Source organism: Chroicocephalus ridibundus, chromosome 2, assembly GCF_963924245.1.
Source record: "Chroicocephalus ridibundus chromosome 2, bChrRid1.1, whole genome shotgun sequence".
In the NCBI taxonomy this organism is placed as follows: domain Eukaryota; kingdom Metazoa; phylum Chordata; class Aves; order Charadriiformes; family Laridae; genus Chroicocephalus; species Chroicocephalus ridibundus.
The window spans coordinates 140,056,053-140,081,204 of record NC_086285.1 but is presented as its reverse complement, the minus strand read 5'-3'; the positions used below and the strand labels follow the sequence as shown (position 1 = coordinate 140,081,204).

Here is a 25,152-nt window from a genome sequence, read left to right as displayed (position 1 = left end):
CACCATATCCACCCTCAGGACACCTAGTGAACCACACATGACACAGGACAATCTGACATACAGACTTAAGTGATGGTGCCAGTGTCAAAACGTACATTAAACAGAGCTTAATTTCTTTCTTATTTTTCAGATAAAATGTTAAGTCCTAATATTTTCTTCCCGCACCTCAATTGACGGTTTTGCGCACCCCTGCTTTGGAGGTCACTGATATGGAAGACATCAAAGGAGCAACACATGCAATCAATTCTGTGGCAAGTAAACTCAAATTCTTCACAAAAAAAACCCCAAGATCTATAATCTAGTTCTAATCATACATTAAAAAATTAGTTTAGCCATACTTTTATGACTGACAAATTATGATTATTTTTACTGTTTTTTTTTCCTCCTACTCTTCAACCTGCATAGTTCTAAAATGCTAGGGGGTTTGGGAGGATTTATTTGGTTGGTTGGATGGATGGTTGGTTTTTGTGGGTTTTTTTAACTCTACTCCTAGCATGCACAAAGCAAAATAAATATAGAAATATAGAAATAAAGAAATAATCTGTGTCAAAGTCCTCGGGTAGACAGTTCATTGCCTAATCTACTCAGACTTCAGGTTTCCGGTGCTGACTTATCTGCAAGGCACACCACCTGCCCCGACCTGAGTTTCTGGCTCTGCTTGCTGCTAACTGCATTTGGCAAACACTTCTTTGCCAATCTCCTGATAACAGGGAAATGACAATTTCCTACATTTAGCTTTACATCTTTGCCCTTGAAGGAAAAAAATTACCATGATGGCTGGGAGAAGTTATTACAATGCCAGGGAGATCCCAACTGAGGATGGAGACAAAATAAAGTTAGGCTTCAGGTTGGCTAAGGGGCTGCATGTTTCTGCAACAACTACATGACTGCATCCCATGTCAACAGTGCCTGATGTTCTGTTTCTGTCCCTGTAAAATGAACATCCTTCTACAATAGAAGCCTATCTTATATTCTTGCCAATATGGTACACCTAGGTACATCTACACAGCAACAATTAGTTGCAAATTTTAGTATGTTGTAAACAAAATACTGCATTAACTTGTATGTCAAAAAAAAATACCACCATTTGTTTCAATATAGCACAACAGTAAGTCTCAACCAGGTGCATTCATTACCAAATGTGTAATGTCATTCAATATGTACCTGCTTAAACTCCATGAATAAGTACATCGTCTACTAAAGACTGAAAAATAAATTAATGAAATACCACTAGCGTGGTTGTCTTTATTTCTGGTGTTTTACTAGCATTTTGAGACTTAGAGAAAATTCTTCACAGAAGTGTAAATTCATAAATGCTGTTATTGTTAACCATTGTGCTATATTGAAAACAAATGATGGATTGTGAAGCTGAAAGTTAAAAAGTATCGCTGGAGCAGTAAACACATATTTATAAATTGACTGATGCTCTGATTCAGTAATTGAAGAGTCAAGCCAGAAGTAAAACAAAAAGAATTGTACCAAGTTTAAGATAGTAGGGTCTAATTATCTGTGACATAATTTCACAACAGATGGAAAATCCTATCACACAAAGCAGTTAAAATACAGGAAGAATGATAAATCTGTAGAAAAAAAAAGAAGTTACACAGCATGGCTTTTCAATTTAACTTTAAATCAGAAGATCTGCAAATAAGGAAAGCTTCAAGGGAATACTTATCCAAGAAGTGTGGTCTGCCCCTGCACCAGTTACCTACAGGTCAACCCACGGAAAAAAAAAACCAAAACAACAACAACAAAACCAAACCCAAACAGAATGACACAGCCAGGAACTCAGAAACCATCCATAAAGCTGTGGTAGAGAATTTCACAAGCCACTGTGTCCCTCAGCTGAAACTGATTGCAGTTTCATCTGACACAGAGAGAAGACTGAACAGAAAATAAATATAACTGTAATAATGAGTTATATTCAATCACAATGTATTTGGGTTTACTGATGGGGTTTTAATGACCCCTGATTTATTTTCTTGCTAATGTGACAATTCTGTTCCAGAAATAATATAGAACATGGCGCATAAGGGAAGAAAAAAAATAAACATGAACAGATTACACCATGAAGGAGCACTGTTGAATCAAAAGTCTTCCTGAATGCCCAAAATCGAAATAAGAAAACTTGAGATGTAGTTGCATGAACGAGCAAGGACAAAGTAAGTAGATGAGCAAAACGCCTAAATATTACTAAGCTCCCCACTAACATCTTGAATTCAATTTACTTTAAGTAAGAATTTAGTTGTCTAGGTAAAATCACCGTAATGCCATAAATATTATTTTTCCTACATCAAAGCATATCTTCCAAAAAGAATGGAAATGCAGAAAAATCTTTCCTCAACAGTTTTTTTTTTAAAGAAAAAAACAAGGAAGCTCATCTATTCAAGATATTCCCCCCCGCCCCAAGCAAAAAGGTGAGAAAGGCTGAAGGAAGAAGGATACAGTGGGCAAGAAATAAGTGAACTGAAACTCTAAAACCTATGGCTAATTAACATAATAAATAGTTCTATGAAGAGTAATGGGAAAATAACAATACTGACATTAGTTATTTTTCCTTATTACAAAGTATAAATACTAACATCAGAAATGCCCCGGGTCCTTTACTGCCAGCAGATTGTCTTGCTCCTTCCTCTTGAAAGTACTACCAAAACCATCTTCAACTGACAATATCCCTCACTCCTTTACATAGAAGTAGCTTACAAGCATTCTCTAAAAAAAAAAAAAGGAATTACTTAAGGCTGAGAGTGCTGAAAAAAGACCCAAAAATGTTACGTAGTAAATCCAACTTTGTCAAAACAGAGGTGAATAAACCTGTACAAAACTCCTCATACTTTCTGTTATCATCACCACACTTTTTGGTGTGAAACTTCAGGCCAGCCAAAACAGTAAGGGACAGAGTAGCATTTCATTTCCCAAGTTTTTACCAAGCCCACAGCACATACACATGTGTATAGTTATGCCAGTGACTTCCTTAGGATCTGCTTTGACATCAGTAGAATTTCAGCTTTAGCAGTCTCCTCCCCAGGGTCTATAAGGCCTTGTCAGCAAGGCAAGCCATTAGTTCTTCCAGACAACTACCAGCTTCTCCAGAGATACTTCAACATCCATGATACATTGCAAATATTTTGTTTCAAGTTTCAAGTCGCCAACCCTACAGCAGACCTACACAGATGTGAACAGGAAAGCAAACTGCCATTCTTCCTGAATCACAGAACATCCAGAGATGGAAGAGACCCAAAGAGGAATATCCAGTCCAACACTTGACTCTACACAGGGCAACCTAAAAGCTAAATGATGTATCTAAGAGCACTGTCTGAACACTTCTTGAACTGGAAGCATTGGTCAGTTCCCAGAGCTATGATAGCATTGGTATTAGCCAGACTTGGTGGAATGAGTCCCATGACTGGGGTGCTGGGATGGAGGGCTACAGGCTGTTCAGGGCAGGCAAGGTGAAGTTGTTGTGGAGAAGTATGTAAGGGAGAGGTTTGATCGCACAGCCCTTACAGTTAGTGATGATGTGGTTGAGAGCCTCTGCGTGGGGATTAGGGGGATGGGAAACAAAGGAGATGTAGCAGGTGTCTACCACTGATCGCCCAAGCAAGATGTTAGCACTGGTGAGTTATTCTATAGACAATTAGGAGAAATCTCTGCATCAGTAGCCCTTGTCCTTATGGGAGATTTCAACTTTCCAGACATCAACTGGGAATACCACACTGCTGTGACAAGCAAGTCTGGAAAATTCTTGAAGGTTGTGGAATCTAACTTCTTGTCACAAGTACTCAATGAGCCAAGTAGAAAAGATGCCCTCCTAGACTTGTTATTTGTGAACAGAGGAGGACTCATGGGAGATGCAATGGTAGGTGGCTGTCTTGGCCATAGTAATCACAAAATGGTCGCATTTAAAATTTTCAGCGTAATGAGAAAAAAGGTCAACAGAGTTGCTACCATGGATTTCAAAATAGCAAACTTTATGCTATTCAGGGAGCTATCAGCAAAGTACCCTGGGAATCTGCTTGTGCGGGCTTAAGAGTCCACAACTGCTGGTCAGTTTTTAAGAACCACTTTTTTTAAAAGCACAGGAGCAGGCAATTCTAGGATGTTGTTAAGTCATGCAAGTGGGATGCAAGACCAGCTTGACTGAACAGGGAACTCCTTGTGGAGCTCCAGAAGAAAAAGAAACTGTACGATCTCTACAAGCAAGGTCAGGCTTCACAGTAAGATTATAGAGCTGTGCTTTGTATATGCAGGGAGAAGACACAAAAGGCCAAAGCTCAATTAGCTTTGAAACTAGCAGCACTGTGTCAGACAACAAGGGCTTTTTTAAGAACATTAATAGCAAGAGGAAGTCTAAGGAAAACATTTAACCAATACTTGTTGAAGTTGGTCACCTGACTAATAGGGATGGAGAAAAAGCAGAGGCATTCAATGCCTTTTTTTTTGCCTCAGTCTTTAATAACATTGGGCTACCCAGTCCCCTGACTTGGAGAACTAGGAGTGGGGCAACAGCAACTTTCCATCTGCGGACACTGAAATTGTAAGGGACAAGCTAAATGTTCACAAATCCCTAGGGCCTGATGGGATTCACCACAGGGTACTGAAGGAGCTAGAGGATGTTATGGCAGGGTCCCTCTCGATCATCTACGAAAAGTCTGGTAGTCTGGAGAGGTCGCTGCTGACTGGAAGCCAGTCAACGTTATTCCAATTTGCAAGAAGGGCATGAGGGAAGACCTAGGAAACCTGTTAGTCTAACCTCAGTTCCTGGAAAACTTACAGAGATTGTCATACTGGGTACTATTGAAAGCCATTTAAAGAACCATGCAATCATCAGACATAGTCAACATGGGTTAACAAAGCAAAAGTCCTGTTTAACTAATTCGATATCCTTCATAAGGTCACCTGCCTCACGGATGAAAGCAATGCAGCAGATGTAGTTTGTCTGCATTTTAGTAAGGCTTTTGATACTGTCCCTCACAGCATCCTTCTGGACAAGTTGTGGGATATCTGTGGGATAAGCAGGTTCGCTGTGCACTGGGTGAAGAACTGGCTGAAAAGCAGATCTCAAAGGGTAGTAGTGAATGGGGCTACATCTAGCTGGCAACCAGTCACTAGCAGCATTCCTCAAGGCTCAATTCTAGGGCCAGTTCAGTTCACTGGGAGGTGCTGTTGACTCTCTTGAGGGACAAGCAGCCGTACGGAGGGATCTAGATAGATTGGAGCATTGGGCAACAGTTAATGGGATGAAATCTAAAAAGTCCAAATGACAGATTCTGCACCTGGAACAGAGTAATGCCAGGCACAAGTATAAATTGAGAGAGAGCAGCCCTGCAGAAAGGGATCTGGGGGTGCCGGCTGACAGCAGGCTCAACATGAATCAGCCATGTGCCCTGGCAATCAAGAGTGCCAACCACATCCTGGGGTGCATCAAACGCAGTATAACCAGCCCATCAAAAGAGGTGATTATCCCGCTGGATCTAGCATTGGTACAGCCTCACCTCGAGTACTGTGTGCAATTCCAGGCGCAAAAATTTAAGGATGTGAAGGTCCTTGAAAGTGTCCAGAGAAGGGGAATAAGGCTGGTTAAAGGGCTGGAAGGAATGTCCTATGAGGAGAAGCTAAGGACTTTGGGTTTGTCTAGTTTGGAGAAAAGGAGGCCAAGGGGTGACCTCATTGCTCTCTCCAGCTTCCTGAGGAGGGAAGCGGAGAGGGAGGTGCTGAGCTCTTCTCCTGGGTATCCAGGGACAGGACTTGTGGGAATGGTTCAAGGCTGCACCAGGGGAGGTTTAGACTGAACTTTAGGAAGCATTTCTTTACCAAGAGGCTGGTCAAACACTTGAATAGGCTTCCTAGAGAGGTGGTTGATGCCCCAAGCCTGTCAGTGTTTAAGAGGCATTTGGACAATGCCCTTAACATGCTTTAACTTTTGGTCAGCCCTGAAGTTGTCAGGCAGTTGGACTAGATGATCATTGTAGGTCCCTTCCAACTGAAATGTTCTGTTCTACTCTATTCTTGCACACCAACAGACTTGGGGACATGACTGCTTCCCTGGGGAGCTTGTTCCAGTGCGTGACCACCCTTTCAGCAAAGAACTTTTTCCCAATATCCAATCTGGACTTCCCCTGATGCAGTTTTAAGTCATTCCTTCACAACCTCTCACTGGATACCAGAAGGAGATCAGCACCTCCTTCTCTGCTCACCCTCATAAGGAATTGGTCACCCCTCAGCCTCCTCTTTTCTAAGCTGAACAAACCGAATATCCTCAGCTGCTCCTCGTAAGTCATGCCCTCTAAGTCAAATCATTTTTGTTGCCCTCCTTTAGACACATTCTAATATTCTTCACACAACAGGTTTGATACAAACATTGATGTATTTATCTTTCTTAAGCCAACCTGTATGCAGTTCCCACCCTCCACCCCAGAAAACAAGTATGTGTCCACTCATATTGGTATGGAGTACCTAATACAAACCTAAATAAGAAAATATTTCATTTTCTGTATTTTTTCAAGCACATTCACTGACAATTGTTTCAGATGCTGCAATACTGATCCATGCATTATCTACAACATCTACAATATATTGCCAGCCTCATATTAGGGTCTAAGAAAAAAATACAATACAATTACAGAGGTTTAAAAAAAAAAAACAAAACAACAACTGTTTTTCAGAGTGTTATGCAGGAGGTCCAAACAAATGACATACTGTGATTCCACTGCACACATTTGCCTGTTCTGGTTTGCCTCATACTTAGACTAGCAAAGACCTTTTTAGCCTGGTTTCCCAAGCAAACATCACATGTATGGTTCATACTGTCCACCTGCCTCTTCCAACTCTTCCTTTCATCTCCATCCCTCTAAATGAATCTGTTCACCACCAGATTCGGTTAAAATAAACTGAGAAGTAACGTCCTCTGATACACTAAGTTTCCACGAGCTTCATGAAAATCAACAGCTAGGCAGAGGAAAAAGACACAATTTCCTGTGGTTGCTGAGCAGAGGGCTAAAGCATGAACTCAAGCTACCCATGCTGCCTGGCTCAAAGGCTATGCAATCACTACAGACACAGCTCTGAATCAGTCTGAGCTGGAGCTGTGAATAGTGGCTTTTTTACTACAAGTAAGAAGGGGCTAGAACAGCAGAGGGGGAAGAGATTTGCGATGTAAGAGAAATTTGTATGAAGTCTAGTTCCACTGCTCACAGAGCAACTTACCGGCAAAATATTGAGAGTACACCTGGCTTGTGAATCTTAATCATGATGGTGCTTCTAGGTCCTACTACAATATCAAATAATGAAAAATATCACAATGCCTCCTCTGTGTATTACATATAGGACCACACGCACAGTGAAATAAATAAACAACTTCCAGGTTGCTTGAAGAGCGCAATGGTAGTTAAATGCTGACACTCTAACACATACGTCAAGAAATTAGAGAAGAGTATTTTCTCCCTTATTTAACTATTCAGCTGAATACCCGTCATATCTGCCAGATACATAATTACGCTAGCTACACACTAGTCTTTAGTCTCCCTGGGTTGCCTTCAGATATAGATAATCCTAGCAGTTGATATCAATTACTGTTTATCAGACTTGCACCAAGAGCAACGTAAAGTAATATACTAAGATACAGCTCTAAAATATGGGCAGATTTTAGTATACCTACACTGCAAAAAGAAAATTTTTCCATAGTTACATGCAGGCACTTCCATATTAAATATCTCCATGGAAAAGTATGGGCTTCAGTACGGGCAGGCAGCCTGAGCACATACCAAGAGTGTTCAGATAGCTTATAAAATCCACTCATAAGAATTCATGCCTGTCACCACCACCTTATTAGTCACAATAGCCATGACTACTGTAAGCCCATCTCTGCTGCAGTCACAGCAACATTAACAAACTGGTAAATTCAAAAACAACATTAAAGATATTAACCAAGAGTGCTGCTGTTTCCATTACACCCTCCATCTTGTTTTTTTGTGGAGATATGAAGACACCATGATTAAGGAATACCAATAACGGGAAACAGATTAATACTGCCTCAGAAAATAGTCTTCCAGTCTCACCATTGTTCTGACAACAATTCAAAGAGGAGGGGAAGAGAAACCTACTCAGTGTTATGGCATAAAATGGCAGAAAGGGCCTTTGCGCATCTTTCAGCAGGAAGAGGTTTGATGTGATCCACCTCTCCACAGTAACTCTACCTCAAAAAATAGCTCAAAGAGGTGTAAGTAGAATTCACTGCGTTTGTACTCTCTTTTCTCTGAATATTTGCTTTTTAAAATGTGCTATGCAAGCCTCTTTCCATCTGTCAATCTCTTGTTAAAGAACTAAAACATGTCTGTCCTAATTCCAACCACAGACTGCACTTATCTTACCTATTACTACCTGAAAGCACTCACACAAGCATTATCATTTATCTTTTCAAAAATAGCCCTTCAGTCTCTACAGTGCTAAAGAATTTAACCTGACTCAACCCGATCCTTTGTAAGGCTCCCAGGTGATGAATAATTCTCACTTAAAACAAAGAGTTGCCTGCTCCTACTAGTTATTTTCCAACACAATTCTAATCTGAGTTAATCTGATTCCAGAACTTAACTACACAAAAACGGCAAATTGAGAACATGAAAATGAGTAACACGTAAGTCTTACCAGAAGAACCCAAAGCTTTACTTCCCAAGGGTCAATACTGGACCACATGAATACCTATTACAGTTAACTGAATGTTATGAAGTAATCAATGGGCTATAAGAAAACTACTTAAATGTTGTAGTAACACAGTGTTCGAAATATTAGTTATTTTCATTTTAAGTGAGCAGATAGAGACGAAAAATGTATTCTCATGAGGGTCAGTATCCTTTCTGGTGAAAAGCTAAAGACTAAATTATACGCCCAGCAGGTCCAGGGAAGTGATTCTACCACTTTACTCAACTCTCATGAGATCTCACCTGGAGTACTACATCCAGCTTTGGAGTCCTCAGTACAGCAAGGACATGGACCTGTTGGATTGAGACCAGAGGAGGACCACAAAGATGATCAGAGGGCTGGAACAATATTATGAGGACAGGCTGACAGTTGGGGTTGTTCAACCTGGAGAACAGGAGGCTCCAGGGAGACCTTATAGCAGCCTTCCAGTATCTAAAGGGGGTTTACAAGAGAGATGGGGAGGGACTCTTTATCAGGGAGTGTAATGATAGGACGAGAGGTAACAGTTTTAAACTGAAAGAGGGAAGATTTAGATTAAATATTAGGAAGAAATTCTTTACTGTGAGTGTGGTGAGACACTGTATCAGGTTGCCCAGGGAAGTTGCGGATGCCACTTCCATGGAAGTGTCCAAGATCAGGTGGGATGGGGCTTTGAGCAACCTGGTCATGTGGGAGGTGTCCCTGCCCATGGCAGGGGGGTTGGAACTAGATGACCTTTTAAGGTCCGTTCCAACCCATACCATTCTATGATATAACCTCAAATCATTAAGAGCCAATTCTTGAGAACAACACTGCCTTGAAACCAAGTAACTACAAAAACGTACACAAAAGATCATCCAACTCCCCACTGAAAGAAGTCAATTTTCAAAAACGTTTCCTTTATTCATATTCATTTTTGAGGAGCTTTTGAGGGCAGATATTAGAGACAGAGGAATGACAAAAAGGGAAAAGCATCTTCAGCATCCTTTATCCACATCACCTCCACTTGCATGACACAGTCATCACACAGGTCTTCCAGCCTGAAGAGTATTAAGAATCCTTAGTCATAAGCCTTCTTCCTATAAATCAGTCATTCTTGCTGTCCTTCTTCGTACCTTCTCCAGGTCTATCATGTACCTTTTGAGGCAGGATGGAAAGTGGAAAAGATGAAAAAAAAATGCACAAAGCATTCAAGATAGGAATGCACTGTGGATATAAACAGTGGCATGATGATGTTGTCTGTTTTGTTCTTTATTCTACTCCTACATCTTTTATATCAATGTTTGAAACCATCAGCTTTTAAGCTGGGGTGGGTGCGTGTGTGTGTGTCAATAAACATCTGTTCTTACTTCCCCTCCGTTAACAGGGAGGGATTGAAACACAAAATTTTCAAGTATGCAGAAAAATAAGCCCAAAGTGTATGTCTCTGATAATACAGATTTATTTAATCTAATTTTAATTTCTTATGGTTTTTCAAGCTTTGAAACTGAACCAACAGCATCACAGATTTACTCAAAATAGATAAGAACATCAACCAACTCTGAAAACAAGCTGTCTCTGGTAGTTAAAAAAAAAAAAATCCAAGAAAGGCTGTAGTGGGCACTCTAGACTAACTTGGTCACAGGAAGTATTTAAAAATGTTTAGTTTATGCACTGAAGTACAATCTGTATAATTTTTTTTATTAAAACTCCTATTACTTAGTAAGAGATTTTCTCCTTGTCTGTATAACAATCTATTCCTTATACTGAATCATACATCAGCCAATCCCAACTGAATCTTGTTAAGAATTACTTCTTGATAGACCACCCTACTCAGCTTTTCTAAGTGTGCTCTGACACCTCCCTGTTTAGTTGTATGGAAGAAGGTTAAAGCACAGGCTGAAATTTACTCGTACTCTATTCAGGTTCTGTAGGCCTCTGCTGGAGGCCTCCTCTCCCTTCACTTTTTACACTAAACAGTATTTTCCATTTTATTAGTACAGGAGCAGTACTAATCTAATAGTTTTCTTCCGAATCAGTTATTTTTTCCTGATCAAAGATGGAATACAAACAAGAAAGAAACACAACAGTCCGTTTGTAGAACAGCTACAGCAAGGAGGTCTCCACATAGTACCAGAACCATTTGCCATACGACAGTAACATTTAGCAGTTTACAAATACACTGATGTAATTAAACTAAGAATAGTATGCAAGCTAGTATATGTTATATTCTTACTACATTTCAATATTTACTTTTTATTCCATTCCCAATGGGACATTTTCATAAAGCAATTCGTAATTACATCAGGCTCTTGTTACCAAGTACTTAATTTACACCCCATCTTGATGAATAGTTCTAGCTACTCCTCCCAATATGCATTAGGTCTTGTATGTTAACACGAAAATCAAATATTAAACTAGCCCCTGTTACATCTCTCTGAAGTTTCCACTTAATCTATAATTTCACCACCTATAGATTTTGCCAGTTCATTAGTAAGTCTTGTTGACATGTTACAAACTAAGACTCCAACTAGTTTTCTTCCCCATAGCTATTCCCTTAACAATGCAGTTTTACTCACCATGACAACATAGCTTTGTCAGCAATCTCTCACAAGACATTCAGTCAGAGATTTATTTTATTTTTAAATGACACAAATATGAGTCTTCCACCAAATTTTTCAATACTAATTGAATTTTTTCCTGTCCTTGTAACTTGCATCCAGAAGTCAAAAATACACTTTTTTCTTTTTCTTTAGTTAGTAAAAACATGGTCAGTTTAAGGCATATGTATCCTGATCTGTTCAGCAGTTTTAGTTCATGCTTACGAACAACCAAAAAAAAAACCAATCCCAAATAAGCTTACTGAATTCCTCAAGTACTAGCAAAGCACTGTTTCAAAACTGGACATGTGTTCTTTTTCACTTCTGATGCCTAAGTATGTTGTGTAATTTTACAGATTATGAACTTTATCTTTCCTGTTTACTCTTCCCTATTCTAAAACTACAACTCCTTTGATTTGATTTATACTGAGAAATCACTGGCTTCCTTGAAAAGCACATACAAAGCAAAGTTGTCTCATATTTTTCACCCACCTATACGAGGAACAGATAAAAGGTTTTGTTTGTTTGTTTTTTAAAGTACTCTCCTGCTAATCTCCTGATCCATTTAAATGCTTATAGCACAAAATCTTGGTTAGAAACCCTAGTAACTAGAAAATGTGTGCACAATGTACTTTTTTGTCTGCACTCACAGAAGCACAGACAAGAGCTCTCTTCTGCCCACTTCAGGCTGTAAGGTGAAGATACTTGAATGTGTAAAACAAAGTTATTTTGCTCTTTATTTTTAAAATGTGACATCCTCTTCTCGTCATTTTTAAATTGTTTTCTTCCATCTCCACAATGATTTTCAGCAAGATAGCTCTCACATCCTAACAGAAAAAAGTAGATGGAGTAATTTGGTGCTATTAGAACTATTTGAGAAGGTCAGTTACAAACGTGTATTTGTGTTCTCAATGCCACTTACACACAAGACAAATCAAAAGAATGTCCTCCTGTGTTTTTAGTAACAGATATTTATATTTGAAAAAATTATTCTGAAGTGATTTGAGCCAATGAAAGATTCCTTGCATTAGACATCAGAGGCTGAATATCACTACAAAAGAAAAAACTATTTGCTGTACAAGTTACATCACTCCACATTAACATCCTTAACAGTGAGGATGTTAAGAAGTCTTCAGGTTTTGAACTGGTTACATTTAAGTACCCTCAGACCCTAGTCACTTAAAGCAGAACATAAGCACCTCTAATATATCCAGCAATAAGAAAAACTGTGATTGATAAAAAAAAGTTTCAAAAGCCCAAGAATGTATAGTGCTTTGTTAAACACATGCTTCACTCCAATTTTTATTAAAGACTTTATTTTAGTCAAGCCATTATAAAGTAACACAACCAGCTAAGTAACTTCCAGTTTATTCTTCAAAGTCAGTAGAATTTATAAGTTAAATCCAAATCCATATTCTCTTTAAATAGAACTTTGAAAGTGCTTTTTTGACAATACTGAATTATCAAACTGTACACTAGATTACAAACTTACACAATCCTCAACATTAAAATAATTTGTTTGCCATATATCTGCTGTTACAGAACCACAGCAGTATACAGTCATGGAAATCCGCAATGATTAATTGCTTCATACTACATACTACTTGTGTAGTAGCTACTAAGACCCATACGTAACAGGAAGATAGAAGTCTCCCCGACATATTTGCCCTGAAATGCTACGAAATTAAAAAACAAACAACAAACAAACAAAAAAAAAAAGAAACAAAAAAAAAACAAACCAAAAAAAAACCAAAAACAAAAAACCAACGCACAAACCATAGCACTCTCCCAGGTAAATAATTCTGATGTACTGTAACTCTGACAGCTGATAGCTTCCCTGGAATCTCTCCTGTTCCTCTGTAAGGCAACACTACACTTGCAAAACAGAGATAAACTTGAGTATGCTTCTGGTTAAACTATTAGGTTCTCAAACACAGCAAAAACATATCCCAATAAGCAGCAATTAGAACTTTTCACTTACAGAAAGCAACTAAGAACAAAAACTTGGTCTTAAAAGGTACTGTAGCAAATTTTAGCAAAAACCATGCCACATCACTGTTGTACAGGGGAAAAAAAAAAAAAAAAAAAAAAAAAGAGGGTGCACCACTCATAACATCTTTTCGACAAGCCTTTGGAATGCCTCTTCTGGACACTCCAACTCCTGCTGATGATGAGGAGGAGATTTCTCTCACCAGCCATATAATTTTCCTTCAAGAAAACAGAAGTGAGATCTCTGACACTTCTAATGGTCCTTACCTATGACTATTTTATCTCACTACAGGAGAATGTCAGCAGATTATGAAAAATCTGAACTAACGCACCCACAGAGACATAAAGTGGCCTACTGATGCAAAGAAAATAAATGTTAAAGAAGGACCTGGATGTAACCAACTCCTATCCTCTGCATTTGTACATATACCAAAGCAATACAGAAGAATATCGCCATACATTGCGCAAATCAGAATTCAAAGGAAGAGTTCAACAGTTGTGGTTTACAAGTTTCATAGGGACGGCAAAAATGACAGGATTGCGGTTAATCCAACACTACCATAGAAACTGGGAAGCCCTGCCCCAGTTTACAGACTTTCATACAGGAAGGCACAATGAAGCAGCTTTTCTACTGACTGAGTCATATGCAATTAATACAGAGCTAGAAAGCCATATTTTTTTTTTAATTGAGGTGAATGTCACACTGTGCAGAAGCAGGTAAGAGTAGTACTAACCTAGCTTAAACGATATGATATTTTTAACAGTAGCTTCACTCCTTCTCTTCAGTCTTTAGGAAGAAAGAGAATCTTTTTAACCAAGCTAAAAATAATTTCCAAGAATCACATAGGCATAGTTTGCAGGAAGCCTTTTTTTATTGTTTTTGTCTATCCATTCCCTCTCCAAACCTTCTCACTTCACTATCTGCATTTCACCCAACTAAATTCTAGGATGAACTTGGGGGTTTAGGGGGGGATTTGGGTTGTGGGTTTTTTAAACTAACAATGACTGCTTACTCTAAGTGCATAAATAGTTGCCATTTACAATTAATAAACGTGACTTAGGTAATGATTTTTTTTATTATGGTACCTTAGTTTTCAAGTCTAGTGTTTTTATGGCCTAGGAATACTGAAGCATGAAGAAACTGAATGCAGTATCAACTTCCTATCATAGATCCTTATCCTCAACTCTTCTTGGTATCCAAATACCAGGAGAAATCTCTCTTTCCCCACACATGTTCTTTCAAAGCAGGAAAGTGGGTTGAAATCCCAACTTATCAGAATTTCCAACTTCATATGGAAAGATAAGAAGAAAAATGAAAAGCAACAGAACTAGCAGACATTCCTCCTTCTTCCAAGGGTTCCACAGACCCAGGAAAAGGGGTTGGCTCTGAACTCTTGTCAGTTTCCCCATAATTTAAGAAGCCCTTGTAGACAGGTGATTATTTAAACTGTATTGCCAACCCTTTAACAAAAACACAAAGGCTGACTTACGATGTTTTGTTCACTGACGTTTAGCAACAAACAAATTATTTTTCCAACAAAAATAATCCATATCTTTTTGGTAACAGGGCATCCCATGCTGAGAGATTAAATAAGTCCTGGGTTATGTAAAAATGCTTTCATGTTTTCAAGTACAATTATGCATTTAAGGGAATTATTCTACAGTCTCATTGGAAAAAGACCACTGATAGTGTTACAGTTACACAATCTAAACGCATTTATAGGATCAGACCTTTAAAATATAGTTCAAAATACACACCAAAGAGGTGACAGAAGGATTCTATACCTCCAGTTTCACAAGCAACATCAGGTGAAAGTACTCCTAGTTGCCCAATTTGAAAGCATCTTTGTCACAGAATGAATCATAGAATCACAGAATGGTTTGGGTAGGAAAGGACCTTAAAGATCATCTAGTTCCAACCCCCCTACCATGGGCAGGGACACCTCCTTGTCAAGAGTCCAGATAATCTGTTCTTTTATAACTGTAAAATTTTTCTCAAAAGGATGAAAAATCATTCAGATTTTCTTCTATGCAAGATTTCTTAGGTAAGTATTACAATCAATGAGAAATAATAATTCAGTTTATACTTTGACTAACATGGACTCAGATAAGGCAGGATACAAAATTAAAAGTAAAAAAAAGCCAGTCCCAGTTAGTGAAGCATTATCAAAGCCCAACAATAACCAGTTTGTTTCTACATCACAAAGGGATTAAACTAGAATATAGATTTTAAAGGGAAACTGTTATTACTATGAAGGCCATCTTGTCTTTCATGCATATGACCATATATAACCCAGCCACCTGCAGTCAGTGACAGTATCGCCAGTGTTATTAAACTTGCATAACCTGATAGGGTTTTTTAATGCAAAATATCCCAATGACTTTCTATATGACCCAGGTGCCATGTGAAAATACAACTGAAATATGAAAACCTCTTTTTACAGTTTCACCCATACACCTTAAGAGCTCCCATTAAAATGATCAGATAGCGTTAAGTCCTTTTCTCTCTTTGATGTACAGTTTAAACATTTATAGATCTGAAAGCAGAGCGAGATCATCCTAGTTAAACTGGCATGAGAATTGGTATTGTTCCAAAAACTAAGAGGACTACAAATAAAACCAAGTAAATAAACACTTACACCGAGTTGTAACATTTTGCCACAACATAAACAAAGATAAACGACACAAATAGGGCTTTCGAGGTCTTGAATCCACACAGTCTGCTCTGCAATACACACACTAAGAGGACCCAGAGAGACCGGCGGACATGTCTAACTTGAGCAGCAACCATAACCTCTTGTGAGGAGGCACACTACACACGCTCTGAGGGGTGACAGCAGCTCATTAGAGAAGGGAAACGGCTCTTCACCTCCTCCCTCCCCAGTTTCACCGAAGGAAGGTGACCCGAACCGTAGCAACATCCTTCTCCTCTGCCTTCATCCCGCAGCTAAGCGGGCCGGGGCCGGCCGCGGAGCTGCCTCGCCGGCTCCCGGTCACTAATGCCTCTCGCAATCCCCTCAGCGTTGACACGGGTCAGGACTCGGCCCTCAGTCACCCCCACTCGAAAGGCCGCGGACAGGAATAAACAAGGTTATTCGCCTGTCACCGGACACCCACGACACTCCCCCTCTCCTGCCCCCACACCTCCCCAGAGCGCCCACCCTCCCTCCCCTGGCCAGGTGCGGGCCAGGAGGCCCTCAGCCCTCTCCAGACATGAGCCAGGGGGGAAGGAGAAAGCAGGGAAGCACAGCAACCCTCCAGACACCAAATGGGGGCACCGAAAGAGGAGAAGCAACAGCCGCCACCCCGCCTCCGGGCCCGGGGGGGAATGGGGGTGCAACGAGTTGAAGTGCCGGAAAAGGCAGACCGAGACCTTACTACGGCTCCCTTCGCCATTTTAGCCCCCACGCCCATTCCCCTCCTCCCCGCCCCTCAGTGACAGGGGCAGCTCGCACCGTCCAGAGCCCACCCCACTGCCCTGGCCGCCCCCGCGGCCCGACGGCGGCGGCGAAGAGCGAGGAAAAAACGGCAGCCGTTTTTCTCCTCAGGCCGGCCGGGCTCTGCCGGGCCAGACCGCAAAGCTAAACGGCTGCGGCACAGCCTGTTTTGTTTCCTTACCGTGGCTCGCAGCCTCACAGCTGCCGCCGCCTCCTCCTCCTTCTCCTTCCTCCCACCTTTTTCTTCTTCTTCTTTTTCTCCTCCTCCTCCTCGCCGCCGCGGCGGCTCCTCACCCCTCCGCACCGCGCTCCGCCGCCGCCGCCGCGCAGAATGATGCCATCTCACAGCGGCATCGGCGGCTGCTGCACAACAACCCCCCTCCCGCCGCGGCCGCCCCTGCACCTCCTGCTCCTCCTCCTGCTGCTGCTGCTGCTGCTCCCGCCGCCAACGGCCGGGCCAGCACGGAGAGCAAGAACTCGGGGAGCCGCCGCCGCCCGGGCGGGAGGGCCCAGTCGGAACCGAGTAGTGCGCAGCGGCGATGGGAGCGGGGCGGGGAGGTGGAGGAGAAGGGGAGCCTGAACCGAGGCTCTTCAAAGGGGACAGGGCTTATTCCTAGCGCCAGCCCCGGGCTGAACCAAGTCGGGCGCAGCGGCGGGGAGAAGGGCCGAGCGGACGGAATCAACCTCTCCGACGGCAGGGGAGGAGGGGCCAAGCCCCAGCGCGCTGTCCCCGGCGGACGGCACCCAGGCGCTGGGGCTGGGAAGGGCGGCTTTTGGAAGTCGCTGCCCCCCCCGCCCCGAGAAAGCTCCTCGGCGGCGCCGGTGCTGAGAGCCGGCACACCCGCGATAAAGACCGGGGGTGTCTGCTCCACCCGCCTCGCGGCCGGGCCGCGCAGGCGGGGCGGGCTCCTGCGCCCCGCCGGGAGCCTCCGCTGCCACCCTGACAGACCGGAGCCAGCGGGATCGGTCCGGCCGGTCCCCTTCGTCTGCCGCCCTTCTCCGAATCGCTGATACTGTCCCTCACGGCGGAGCGGCAGCTCCTCGCAGCCCAGGGCGGCGGAGGAGCCGCTGAGAGGGACGCCGCGGCCCGCGGCGGGAGCAGCCGGGCCGCCCCAGTGCCTCAGAGCTACCCTGGGCCCCTCAACAGTGTCCCCGGCGCGGGCAAGGGGCTGGCTGTCGTGAGGCACCGTGAAAGAAGGCAGAGGCACCCCCCATAGATTTAACAAACCTAAAAGTGCTTTTATGCACGAACGTGAGGCTCCAGTTGTGCCTATACGTTGAAGACTGAGGAAGCTTTAGCTCCGTACCGCACAACGTAAGGCTGTGGAGGCAGCGTGAGCTTTTGGGCATAAACAAGGCCTTTGAGTGGTTGTCTCAGAAAGTCCAGCATCGCTGTTAATTGAAAGGAACAAAAGCTTACAGTATGAGACCCTGGAGCAACTTCCAGCAAAGTCTGGTATTTTGTTGTTTTTAAACAGCAACATGAGGGCCAGCAATCTGATTTGGGCATATAAATTCCATCAGGAAACAAAAGGGAAGCTCTTAAAAGTACTACTTTCCAATCTATTCATTCTTTGTAGAAAAGCTGTAGGAAAAGAACAGACTTTGGAAAAGCAAGAAACGTTAGGTACAGTTCAGCTTTAAAAAGCATCTTAGACTAGACTTTTCTAAAGGAAAACAATTATAGTCTTCTCTAACTGGTAATAACTAGTGCCCAAAAACTGTGGTAGTTTATTTACATGCAGCACTTAGAACATGTGAATTGTACACTCACAAAATCCATCGTAGGCAGTAAGACTTGCTGTTTACAGTTAGCAACCCAGTTGATCCATCTGATTTGCAGACTTCAAGAAATACTGTCTTCTGTCCATCAACTAAAGCTTACATTTAAAGAAAACTACAGCCTTGCTTTTCTTCTGAGGTTGTCCAAAATTAGGTACTTACTTACTCCAAGGGACTACTTTTACAATCCTCTGGTAGCACTTCCAGAGTCTGCTAGTAAGCTCCATCCCTCTTTCCTGCTTGCTTGTTTGTTTTTCTGAGGTAAAGCAATCCAATTGAAATCTAGAGAAAAAAAATACCTATACCTTTAGGTAGGAACACTTCTTGATGGGGAAAAAATTGTATTTAGGAACTTTCCACTGGATGCAACGTTATATTCCCAGCAGCAAAGGGCAGGTGAGGGTGTAAACGGCAATATTTCTATCTCTGCTCTTTGCATAAACTATTAATTTCTCTACTCCTAGCCTTTGCTTGTTACTAATATCAGTAATCTGATACTGATACTTCATTATTTCTTGATAGGTTATATGAGTAAAATTGCTAAGTGCTTCTTTCTTGCCTTATGAAAAGTGTGTAGTGGCTGGAAACAATACTCTATACACAAGTTATGGACTTCTCTGGCTTGCCTCCTCCCAGTTTCAAAGCAAGCTTTGTCATACATTTGTCTCACCCTGGGAAACAGTGACATTCCAAGTATTATTCCCTCTTAAAAGACATTTGATACATTTATGAATGCAAAATGTCACGAGTTTGTTAATGTCACAAGTTTCATTTTAAATGTCTTACAAAACCTCAAGATTCTTGCATTTTTCCAACTACTTTTAGGGCAGTAAGTAATAACTATAGTATATAACGGTTAGAAGCCATACATTGAAAGCTTGCTGAAAACATTTAAGTTCTACTTAAGAGTTGTACTTGTTATCTGAAAAACTGCAAACGCAGTTTTCTTCATTTTGCAGATAACCACCTTTATTTTTTCTACTGTGCTGTGGCCAGTAAAGATTACAGATTCTATCATACAGTGCTGAAGGCTAGGAGGAATTAATGCATGTTTTCTTGCCTCATTGCTTCAGAGCTTTGCCCTTTAGAGGGTTGAAATACATTGTGAACATCAGGTAAGGTCTCATAAGCCACTAAATTTATCAAAATATAAATCAACTAAAGTTGGAACTTTGCAAAAGAGTCTGCATGAAGTTTTCTTTGAAATAAAATGTAAAAGTAGCTCCTGTACACAATATTCCTGAGATAGTAATTTATGAGCCTATTAAAAGTTTTTAACCACGTCTCCCTGGGTGTATTTCTGACATTTTTTTCCTTGCAAAGTAAGGACAGTTTTGGAGAACTCAGATTCAGAATAGGTGTCTATAAAATAGACTGCAGAATACACAGGGTTTATCTTTAGATAGTATTAGATCTTTCCTGACATAGTTGAACAATGTACATTGTGGATTTTAGGATGGGCTTTTGCAAAATATAGGTTATAGAAACTAGAGTGTCCACTGGCTGGAGTTGTATCTTTCCTTTTCAGTGAATGTTTTTGCTGTTGTTACTGTATGCAGACGATTGGCAGTGGGCACTGCTAGCCTTTCATTGGAAGGTCTAGGTGAGTTGGCAGTAGTTTTGCTCAAACTATAGTTCTGGAGAACTCTTCTAGAACTTAATGGGAAATGAACCAGTAAAACTGTAAATTGATGTCTCTAGTAGCACATAAAATTACTATACAATACCATCTATTTTCATTTCTGCTCTTTTTTAATTTCTCAAGCATCTTACAAAAGCCTTGTGTTAAACTGTAATCCCCTCATGCTACCAAATACTTTAAAAAATTCTACAGAAGAGTGAAGTGTAATAATTCAACTTCTTTAACCCTAATGCAGTAGTAAAAGATGAGGCTGAAACCAAATCTTTCTGCCTTTAATAGACTCAAATACAAGCTGATTTCACCTGAGCATAGGCATGCAGAACTAGTCCGTGTATATGTGTGATTTCTGTTGTTTGAAATGAGCAAAGTTTTAAAATACAAGTCTTAAACACAAGTGGTTAGGTTGGTTGCTTATGAGGCCTAATCTTCCAGCTGTGAAAAATTCAAGAAACAGTATCTAATGAGAGCAGAGGGAAGATTTCTCTGATTATTGTTATTTTTTACATGGAGATTTATTATTGCAAAACTCATACAGAGTAAGAAAACTTTTGGATGTTTCTTTGGACCATATTCAAAAAAGCATTTAGGCACCTGAATTGTGATTTAGGTAGAACTTAAATTCTACCTTCAAGCCACAAAACCCTGTAGATGTAGTCACCCAAGTCTGCTGGTGGATGTGCTCAGTGTTCACAAGCACGTGCTGTGGGCACCTGATGTCTTCATTTCAGCAAAAGAATTGCTACTTGGCTTATGCCTGATTTGTTTGAGGTCCAGACAGTGGGTAGTTGATGATCTGAAATCCATGGAGGGGTGGATCAGAGAGGGGTGGTTAAGGGTATTATCCAGTACACAAAAGATCTGAAATCAGCACAAAGTAGAGAAGTTGCAGTAAGGACAGAAGCAGAGGGGAAACATAGTAGCAGTGATCACCAGGCCTACAGTATCACCATGATGAGAAAACTTGGGGCCTGGAAAAGCTGCGTTCTGTGTCCTAAACTCAAACCAGTCTCTCCTCTCAAGGCAAACTATGACCAACAAGAGCTGTCTGATTTGGGATCAGGATTATCCCTCCTGTGCCAGCTCTGTGCAGCTTCACAAAGGCGCGCTGAAGTAGTGCAAGAGAGTATTGCCGGATAACTCAGCGATTAGGGAACATAGCTAGAACAGCTGGAAAGTTTTAGTTTCTGGTCCTTCTTCCCAACAGTGTTCAGACGTTGTAACCAATGGCTTTTCAATGCACAATATTGGCTCCTGTTCCAGGACAATAAACACTCCCTATAACAACTGAATGTCTGCACTGTTGGCATTCGCTCAGAGTCTCCTCATATTTCTCTCTCTGATTCCACGATTACTATGCTCTGAAAGCAGACTGAACATAGTTATGTATATGTTATATTTATGTACATATATGTGTTTGTGTCTGTAAAACTATACCTTAAATATATATTGTCATTACAAAATATCTTATTTATATGGTAAGGGGCAAGGGTTTGTCCTCATGGTGGTATATGGGTTTTTGATGTTAAATTGGAATCCTACTTTAGTCATTTTTTTACTGCATAAAATTTAAAGTCTCTAGTTTTACAATGGTTAGGGAACTTGGGTGCTGCACCTTCCAATTATTTACTGTCTCATATTTCCTCCCATCTCTCTGAGAAAAGCATATGTTGCTTCTCGTTTAAGGTATGAGATATGAATTCTACTATTATGCATGCAATATTTGACACAATAAGGTTCTAGTCTGTAATATAGGGCTTTTGCATATGTAGTGGTGTAAATAATACATAACAGTCATCACCTTGGGCACACTTAATTTAACTTGATGCCTTGCAGGAATTTGGTGTCTGGTTGCATTAAAATGATTGTGGAGAAATTAAAAAAAATGATATATTGCAAAGACTTGACTCTAGTTTGTAGAAATCAATAAAATTGCTTGCCTCTGGTTTTAGACAATATTAGTTCCTTTATCAAGAAATTTGGAAATATGAGAATCTTTTTCCTACACCAAAAAAGTATTAATTCAAAAGTTGAAGTTGTAACTTTAAAGGTTGAGTGACTGATTGAGAGGGGTAAAACCCATTGATTTTTATCTACAGTTCCATAAAATTTATTTTCTTGCTTACAAACATCTTCCAAAATGGCTGTGTTTTGAGAATATAATTATTTCAATACCTTGACATGTTGTTTTTTCAGATCTGTTATTCATCATTGAGGGACTGCTGAGTCAGCAATGAATTTATTAGTTTTTCATGTAAGCCAGGCGTTTGTGTGCCAAATCCTAAAAATCTATGAAAACAACTTGTCAGAGTGGTGGTGTTTCTGGTGGGCTATCTCTTAGCAGCATAGGATGTAAGACTTATTTTGTGGGGAAAAAAAGAGTTCACAAACCAGAACATCTCATCTCCTGTTGTAATTAACACAAATATTTGCTTTAAGTCTCTTAATGCAAGGTCTTCTCTAAACTCAGAAAACTCAGATTTTATGTGAACATAATGGAATGTATTTGAAAGGCAGACAAAGCATACAGTTATCTTTTTATCATGTACTGTTTTGACACTGACAATAGCATGAAATTTATTAATGTAAATTCACTTCTCTTGAAATTGTGGCAGATAAAGACTGAAGTCTCTTGTTTCGTACAAAGTTACTGTTTTGAAGGATCTCTGCACTTTTGTCTTGGAAACGGGGCTGCGATAGGGTGAGGTTGGGAGCAGATAATGAGTGGGCTGGGTGTGCCTTAGGTGTCTGAGGAGACAGAGGTCATGGAGAATGAGGGACTCTGGTCCTAGCGTATGAGAGCGAGTGGTAAGCAACAGAGGAATGTGGGAGCATAGCAGCTCACCTTGGGGTTGGAGGAAGAAAGAGAATAGGATTGTCTAGAAGGCATGAGGTATGGGGGGGGCATTTAAGTAGGGGGAGGGGAATAGTTTGGTTTGTTCTGTTCGTATTTCGGTAGCAAGATTTTTTATTTTTTTTTCGTCCCAATAATGGACAATGAGTTCTGGAAAAGAAAATCAGAGTATGGCAAATTATTTTAGCCTCACTTCCTGTGGAAGCAAGATACATGTTTACTGAGTGTGTGTTCAGTGACCGGATAGCCCTACATCTGCATAATAACTTCTTTGAATTCAGTGGCCAACTTCTTGCATGTCTTACAAAGACTGATAAATTCCTACAAACTTTGAGAAAATAGATGGCTGAGTATAGTAGAATACTTCTGTAAATATCCCCTAGCCCCCTGAAAGGGCTACAAACAGAAAGCTACATCATTAAATTGCACACCGTTAACTACTGGAGAATGGGGAGCAGGGAGAGAGAGAGTAAACAATAAGCCAGCCAGCCCTTATAAATGCCTGCCATTGGAGAAGGCTTCAGCTGGAGTTTGCATTCTTAGGCACCAAAGTCAATCAACCATGAAAAACAAATCTTTAAGAGACCAAGCTTCATTAGTTCCAGGACTCCCTGGGTGATGTGATTTAATTGCAGCACCACCTAAAGCAATGTTATGCAGACCACAGTCTGTGGATAATGGATAGTCAATAAAATATCAAAAGTGAGATCAAAATCAAGTAAAAACCAGAAAATCCTGCACAGCCATATTCTCCCATACATACAAGCAAAATGGAAGAGGAGAAAAAAGATAAGGATAAATGTTTGGTCTTTATTTTTGTTTGTTTCTGAAAGAAGGCCATTGTGACTACTTCAGCACAGTAAGCACAAGATGGTCTCTGAGTTTGTTTTTCTTCCAGAGTTTAAGTGTTCCTTCAGTTAAAAAGGTTGAGAGATGTAGTGGTTTGGAGACCACAAAAAGAGAATCCAGGTTCTGATTGTTGTAAGAGAGCATGTGTCCTTTTTCCTTTTTTGCCCTATTTAGGTAGCATAAGTGAAAATGCTCAAGTAGATGTAATTCATATTTGTCCTTTGTGAGAGCAGGGCCTAAGGGAACCAGAGTCAGACATCAGTCTGAGCTGCAAGTTACTCTTGTCTTTTCTTGATACTTCTCTGAGTGTTAATCAGAAAATCTAAGAAATCCCAATCTCCAATTTGGTATTTTCTGAGACTTAACCATCTATTTTTTTCTCTTAACATTACAGAGGTTGCTATAACGTTCACGGTCATTTAAGTGCTGAGAGCTCTCTCTTCTGTGAAAGAGCATTTTCTGCATATTGCATTTCTGTGCAGAACTCTTGCCATGACTTTCTTTTATTCTAAGGAAAAACAAAGATCTTGAACCTCAGCTTTCTTCTGACTTGCCTCTGTGACGTGTCTTGGATTCTTACCTGCAGGCCTTTTTTTCTCAAGCCCTAGTGCTCCTTTTGCCTCTGAAAATCCTCTCTACTTTTCCTGAACTGGAGATAAGAATGAGACCATGATACTGTATGTATATCACTAAATAAAATAGACTTACAAATCCATGCATGTGTTTTAACAGCTTCTTGTGAAAGTCTTTTTTTTGTCAAGTATCTACAGTAAAGTACTGTTTTGTTTCTTTATGTATAATTCCAATGTTTAACGTAAATTAAATGCATTTCAATTTTAAGGCAATACACATCCTTGGTAGAAAACAGTAATCTTGGTGAATGGGACTTTTTAAACTGTTAATAGGAATAGACTAGAGAATGTTTAACTTTGCCACTTTTGACTTTCTTACTATTCTCTGTTTTAATGCAGCTACAAGACATTGTCCCCAGATTGTTATTAAAGTTTCACTAGCAATTTGTGCATGTTGTATATTTTAAAATGAGATATAAAATTTATATTTATATATACTTAATTTGCTATTTAAAATCTTTTAGGCACAAAAGGGAGTAATAATATTTTTAAACTTTTTTTTCTTATGACTTATACAGGAGTGTTTTAACCAATTAAATATTAATACAGAACAACACTTGCATGTTCACTGTAGAAATCAGTGTACTGTTGCTCTTTAAAAGCATTTAAAAATGCATTGCAGTTTTTCTTCCACATTCTGCACATTCAGTTTAACATGTAAAATTTTTTAGCACAAATCTGATGGAATGACAAAAGACACGTTTGAAATAGAGCT

At 40.4% G+C, this 25,152-nt stretch overlaps 1 protein-coding gene across 2 annotated transcripts in view; it reads right to left on the bottom strand.

Moving 5' to 3' along the window:
- The window catches only part of WWP1 (WW domain containing E3 ubiquitin protein ligase 1), a 57,100-nt gene extending 39,815 nt beyond the window's left edge, over window positions 1–17,285 (bottom strand). Inside the window, exon 1 of one of the 2 annotated variants that reach the window (XM_063327143.1) lies at window positions 16,863–17,285. The gene's annotated coding sequence lies outside the window, so the exon portion shown is untranslated. The remainder of the gene's footprint in view (window positions 1–16,862) is intronic. The other variant, XM_063327142.1, reaches the window with a different exon arrangement.
- Window positions 17,286–25,152: the final 7,867 nt, after the last annotated feature.